The 7,443-nt window shown below is 32.5% G+C and overlaps 1 non-coding gene across 1 annotated transcript; it reads left to right on the forward strand.

Annotated features, from left to right (window-relative positions):
- Positions 1–230: 230 nt before the first annotated feature.
- Positions 231–338, forward strand: LOC149527406 (small nucleolar RNA R71). The gene has a single exon (XR_016351092.1). It is a non-coding gene; the product is annotated as a small nucleolar RNA R71 (small nucleolar RNA).
- The last annotated feature ends 7,105 nt before the right edge of the window (positions 339–7,443 follow it).

Genomic DNA, 7,443 nt, shown 5'->3' on the forward strand with positions numbered 1-7,443 from the left:
GGTTTTGCTGTTCATGTCAAAATGGCAACCATCTCATAAATTCTAGCTACTCTCCTATGCAATGATTGCTCTGATGGCCATTAATAATTGTTCGATGTCATCTCTTCCAACAGGTCGTACGCCTTATTAATTGATTTTTCCATGAGAGCACTTCTTGTTGTGAAATCAATAGTGGTTCAAATTTGACCATTCTACCCATTGTAGAACGTCTGCAATTGAAGCCACTTTAAATGACCATGATGAGGGCAATGCCTAAGTAGATCCTTGTATCTCTCTCAAGCCTCGTACAACAATTTTGCATCGAGTTGCATGAATGATGTGATATCATTTCTCATCTTCGTTGTCTTGGTGGGAGGAAAGAATTTGGCAAGTAACTTCTAAGAAAGGTCATCACACGTTATAATGAAGCTAGTAGGAAGCAAGTTGAGCCACACTTTAACTTTATCACTTAATGAAAAAGGAAAAAGTCTCAAATGGATTACATCATCTGTGACTTCATTGTGTTTGAAGGTGTCACATATCTCTAAAAGGTTTGAGATGTGGGCATTTGGATCATCATTTAGATGTCCACCGAATTGAACAGAAGTCTGGATCATGGTGATGATGGCTAGCTTAATCTTGAAATTGTTAGTTTGAATAGCTAGCCTTCGAACACTCGAGGGAAGCCTTTGTATTAATGGAACAACATAGTCCCTTAAGCAATGATTGTTTTCCACTACTTGCTCTTAGTTTTGTTGCTCACCTTATTGATTAGCCATTGTATTAATTTGAGCAAATCCTTGTTGATTTTTTCATTTGAAGTCTCCAAAATGTTCTCTCAATCTCTAGATCACAAGATACAATCTCAAAGCTTTTTGCTCTACTCATACAATGATAAAACAAACTTGAAAAACAAAGAAAGAAAAACTCGAATTAAGATTAATCTATTGAATTTTAGTCTTAGTAAAATAAATAAGAAACACAAATCACAAGCAACGGTGCCAAAAACTTGTAAATTTAGTTCATATAAGTATACATATTAAATAAGTAATATAGACGGTAAGTCTAGAATCGTATCCCACAATGATTTACTCCTAATTGTTCACTAAGTACTACAATTATGATAGATCAACCTTATTCAAGTAACTCGATTTTGTAGACAATAAATTAAAACTAAATTCAATAAAAAACTAAACTAATTAAAGAAAACTAATAATGCACCAAAGAAAGGCAATAGATTGAAACTTAGGATTATGACTTCATTCAACACTTCATCTGACATTTATTTCTCTCAATATTTACATTCATGGGTAGTTTTGTTAGCCTAGAATCCAAATCTATGTACAAGTCTTTGTTGAGATACTTGTACACATACCTAACTTAATTGGGTTACTATATGTCTATAGTAATCAATTAAATAAGGTTCATTAAGCTAGTGTTCAAATTTGGCTATTTATGTCATTTAAGAGTATATTTACCTTATTTGCGAATCAGATCACCTAAGTGACGTGAACATATACTATTTGAACTTTAGTTTAATCTAAAATTAGTCTATCAAGTCTCATTCAGATTAACAAATCATTCAATTGTTGGGCAAACAATCAAAAGGATTAGAAACAAATTTGAATAAACAAAGCCATACCCATTCATAGTAAATAAAAGAGAAACAAATATTCAAATTACATGTTGAAATCCACTAAAATCCTAGAAAAATAGTTTAGCTCGTAATGCCTATTATAAACATTATCCAAAGAAAATTAGCCATTAATCCAAGTTAAATAAAATAGGACAAACACAAAAGTAAAAAAAGAAACTAACACTTAAAGCTTTTCGATCTCAATTCTTTCTCAAATTCTCTTGCTTTTTTCCTTTGTTTTTGTCTATTTTTCTCCAAAATAGTTGCTTGTCGTCTTCCTTTTTGAAACCTTTAAAAAAGGACCTTTAAATATGTTCCAAAATCCCATCACAAGTTTATTTTTCAAATCTTGTCCGACCCTACAGCCTTACCTTTCTTGGTTCCACGGTGTCACTTTCATGGGTTGTAGCATGGTGCACCTTGGCCGTAGGGCCACTCTTTTCAGCACCATGACTTTCTGCTCTCAGATCCAAGTATGGGCTGTGTTTGCATTAGGGTGTCACAGCACTGGGTGGCTAGTGTTGCGGTGTTTTGCTCTCTATTTTTTGGTACTAGAAAGGCAAATGACCATGGTGCTATAGCATTGCAATCCTCAGAACTATGACTCTGGCTCCTTTAAGGTACCTTGTGCAAAATTGCAGCATTACATCTACTTCTAACATTATTTTGACCATGATCTGACTAGAAATGGGAAAGGTGATAAACATAAAATTTTTATCCTTTCTTCTTAGATTTCTAGTGGTTTAAGAATAACATCAATCATGCTTCTGTAGCTCAAGTTATCTTCAAAATACTATAGCATATATGAATGAAGTCATCACCATACTTACATGGTTTTTCATCAAATAAGCCATTCTCATAAGATTTCTTACTAAAACAATAAAAGAAATCAACAATAACTAAAGTTAAAGTAGTTTAAAGCAAAATAACATAAAATTAAACTAAAATAACCTTTTGGGTTATGTAAGTAAGTATTGATACCTGTATTTGCCTTATGATTGTGAATATTGTGTTAAGCTTTAGAATGGGTGCCAACGAGAATGTCAAGACTTTGGTGAAAGGACCATAATGATATGAGTACGAGATGTGTGCCAGACCACAAATGATAGATATTGTGAATATTGATATAAAATAAAATTGAAAATATACATTTGTTGAGAAGTTCCATAATGTTGTAAGGATGTTGATTTACTTTTATATTCAATGTAAGAATGAATGAAGCTCCACACATTATATTGTGAAGTTCCATAATGATGTGGTGATTATTATTTATTTATGAGTGGAAATGTAAATGAATGTGATAGATGACAAACCCATGCATTTTAGTTAAGGCTTGCTTACGCCTAGTGGGCTATATCTATGTAGGTCCTACACCAATCATGATCCCTTTAGAAAATGGGATGTGACCAGAAGAACTTAAGAGTCGAGTAAAGAAGCCCTAATATAGGATTTTAAGAAACCATAGTTGACCTTATAAGCACAACAACGGCTAGATCTAATTCAAAATTGTGTCTAACGACTCCAAACATCTTTAAGGCTATAAAAGGTCACCCTCAACTCATTTTGAAGAAAGAGAAGACCAACACTAAATTTGAAAACCCTAGAAAGAAAACTTTTACATCTTTATGGCTCTTTAGACTTCATTTTAGTCTTCCATCGAGCATTCAAAAGCCATAAAAGCTCACTCACTTGAAAATCCTCGAGCTGATATTTGTGAAATCATTTCTTCTTTTTGCACACTTAAGCTTAAATCTTTAGCATTCAACCTTTGTAAGGTAAATCTTTGCTATTACTCCTTTGTACACACATTTATAAAGGTTTTAACTTAACATTGAAAAGTTAGTATGATGGTTATTGGTTGATCTCGTTAAGAAGCAAGTGTAAGGGTTAATGCTGATCCCATTAAAAAGTAAGTGTAAAGGTTATCACTTGATCTCGTGAAAAAGTTAGTGTAAGGGTTATCGTTTGATCCCATTAAAACACAAGAATCCTTTTAGTGGATTAGAAATTACTTAGTGAGCCAAGGGAATGGATATAGGCTTTTCAGAAAGTTGAACCACATCAAATCATCAATAACGGAGGTTACGACAACCGTGCTTGGTGAAAAACAATAGGTATAAGCAATCTTTGTTGGAAAAAGAGTATGAAAATGTGTATACATTCTACGGACTTAAAGGTTTGGAATGTCATATTATAAGGTCTTTAGGTACCTTATAAGGAAGTAGATACTAGAATAGTGATTAAGACTAGCCATGAATAGAATTAAACAAGAAAGAAAATTTATTCAAATCAATTGTACAACATACAACACTCTACTTTGCCCCCTAGGTGTTAGTAAATTTAGCAAGGTCTCGATGTGTGAAAATGCCAAACAAATTTAGGTTGCTTAAGGGACCACTTATGATGCAGGAGCATCTAAAATTCTATTTTATTTCATTTAATTTTTTTCTAATTTTAGTAGATTTAGGATTTTATTTTCTTTATTCTATTTAGATTGGGATTATTCTCTTATTTTTATTAAGATTTTTAGAATTTTTAAGGATTGTTATTTGATTAGGCTAGTCATGTTTTATTTAGGAATAGAACACCTATTTTATTTAAATCTCTTATTAACTACTTTATTTGTGCTTGACAATCTAAAGTAGAGTTTTATTAGGACATTAGCCTATAATACTATAAATAGGACCCTTAGGCTTAGTTATGAGACATTGAAATTGAGAATTAATAAAGAATATTTTCTTTAATAAGCAAGATTGCTCTCTAGACTCATTTCAAAATAGTAAGAGATTTTATTATCTTTGGTTTAGTTAAGTGAAGTGGGATTTTGACTATTGTTCACTTTAGTGGGATTTCTAACCTTACCAAGATTAGTGATTCACCTTAGTAAGGTTTCTAATGTCGCCACGATTGGTATCTTTCACAATACCTAAGTGTCTTTACATTGCCCCGACGTTAGTTTGGTATCAAAGCGGGAGGATCATTATTCGCTATGTAGTTCAGGTTTTGGTCATTGCAGGTTTTTTACTCTCTTTGTTTAGGTAATTCTATTTCTTTTATTATTTTATAGTTATATCATAATCTCTTTTTGTATCACCACGTCATCACCATATCATTATTGCCATATTAGTCATTCCTCATTTTAGCCAACAAAATGCTGCTTAGATGTCAAAATCATCAAATAAATGATCATGAGATTGAAATTGAGGAATTACATCATCAAGTTCAAGAATTACAAGAGCAACTTGCAAGATGTAATTTTACACAAATTAACTATAGTAGCTCAAGTGATGAAGAGGATTATATGGATTAGAAAAAGTTAAAGCCAATTTATGATTAATATGATAAAGAGATAGAGGAAATTGATATTCATTGTACACAACATGAGTCTTTGGTGGTACCAAGACAAGTCGAGGAGTTGTTGGAGAAAGGTCTTGTGTGTGAAAGTAAAAGCCCTTGTGCTTGCCCAACTTTGTTAAAGAAAGATGGTTTATGGAGGATTTGTGTGGACAACCATGACATAAACAATATTACAATGAAGTATCATTTTTCTATTCTTCAATTGGATGAGATGCTTGATCAACTAGTTGGTTCCAAGGTGTTTTCAAAGATCGATTTGAAGAGTGGATATCACCAAATATGAATATGACTTGGAGATGAATGGAAATCAACCTTCAAAGCACCAGATGAATTATTCAAATGGTTGGTGTGGACCATGACAATATATAGATCTAGACATCTATAAGAAGTATGTTAAGGCCTATTTGTCAAAGTTGAGTCTTTTTCTGACCCGAGGAGAATGATGTAGAAGCATCTAGAATTCTATTTTATTTAATTTAGTTTTTCTAATTTTAGTTTATTTAAAATTTTATTTTCTTTATTCTATTTAGATTGCGATTCTTTTCTTATTGTTATTAGGATTTTTTTAAGGATTATTATTTGATTAGGCTGTCATGTTCTATTTAGGAATAGAGCACTTATTTTATTTCAATCGCTTGTTAACTACTCTAGTTATACCAGACAACCTGAAATAGAGTTTTATTAGGATGCAGGTCTATAATCTTATAAATAAGACCCTTAGGCTTAATTATGAGACATTGAAGTTGAGAATTAATAAGAATATTTTCTTTAATAAGCAGGATTGCTTATTTTTTCTAAACTCATTTCAAAAGAATACAAGATTTTAGTATATTTGGTTTGGCCAACCAAAATGGGATTTTGCCATTATTCACCTTAGTGGGATTTATAACCTTGACAAGATCAGTGATTCACCTTAGTGGGATTTCTAAACTTGCCACAATTGGTGTCTTTCACAATGTCTAGGTGTTTTCACAATGCCTTGGTGTCAACTTATGAAGGGACTAACCAAGTTAAGGAATCCAAGATTGGATTGCTTACTCATGACTATGAGCTCTTTAGGATGAGAGAAAATGAGGCCATCAATGAGATGTTTGAGAGATTTATTAACATTGTTGGGGGTTTGAAGGCTTTAAGGAAAGACTTTTCCAATAACCAACTTGTAAAGAAAATCCTTTATAGCCTGCTTAAACCTTGGAGACTTAAAGTAATGACTATAGGAAAAGCTAGAAACCTCAACAACTTCAAGCTAGAAGAGTTAGTAGGATCATTAACCTATGAGATGACATTGAAACAAGAAAGTGACTTAAAAGATTTTGAGAGAGAGGATACTAAGAAAAAGGGTATAGCCCTTAAGTCCATGGTAGAAGAAGAAAAGAAAAGTACAAAGAGTGAAAATGAAAGTGATGAAGACATGGCGATGTTAGCAAGGAATTTTAATAGGTTCATGAAGCATAACTTTAGAAATAGAATACCTAAAAGAAGGGATGTGCCTAAGGAAGAGCATACTAGGGATCATTTGATGTGCCATGATTGTAAAAACATCGACATTCCAAGCATAAATTCCTTAACAAGACGAAGGCAATGATAGTCACTTGAAGTGATTAGAATGACTCACAAGATAAGGAGAACAATGAAATTATAAATCCTTGTTTCATGGCACACAATAACTACAAAGAAGAGGTTGCATGTCTAATGTCCATAACCCAACAAGGAGGAAAATGGTATTTTGATAGTGGATGCTTGAAACACATGACCGATAGTAGAGATTCATTTAAGGAGTTGAGACCAAAGAAAGGAGGTAATGTAACTTTTGGTGATGACTTTAAAGGTCACATTGAAGGCATAAGTATAATTGGTAAGAACTCTTCCAAAATAGGAAATGTTTTATTTGGTAATGCTCTCTAGCATAATTTGTTGTGTGAGTCAACTATGTGATAAAGGTTTTAGAGTTAGTTTTGAAGAATTAATATGCCTAGTTATAGATGCTAAAACAAATAAAATTCATTTTGTTGGTCATAGGCAAGGAAATACTTTTGTTGCTTATTTGGATGACTTGTTTTCAAATAATTTTTGTTTCATGGCTAAAAAGAATGATGATGCTTGGTTGTGCGATAGGAAAATTACGCATGCTAGTATGAACACACTTTCAAAACTATCATCCTTTAACCTAGTTGTAGGACTCCCCGAGTTAAAATTTGAAATGACAAAGTTTGGAATGCTTGTGCTAAAGGAAAACTTGGGATAAACTCATTTAAACCTAAGAAAGACATAACTACCATTAGGGCATTACAACTTCTTCACATTGATCTTTTTGGCCTAACTAGAATTACTAGTTTAGGTGGAAAGTGCTATGCATTATTTATTGTATATGACTATATTAGGTTTACTTGGGTTTATTTTCCTACACATAAAGATGAAGCTTTAAGACTCTTTACATCATTGTGTAAGAGAGTTGAAAATGAGAACGCGTA

This window comes from Theobroma umbraticum, unplaced genomic scaffold (assembly GCF_002168275.2).
Source record: "Theobroma umbraticum cultivar Fairchild unplaced genomic scaffold, ASM216827v3 scaffold_4.1, whole genome shotgun sequence".
NCBI classification, from domain to species: domain Eukaryota; kingdom Viridiplantae; phylum Streptophyta; class Magnoliopsida; order Malvales; family Malvaceae; genus Theobroma; species Theobroma umbraticum.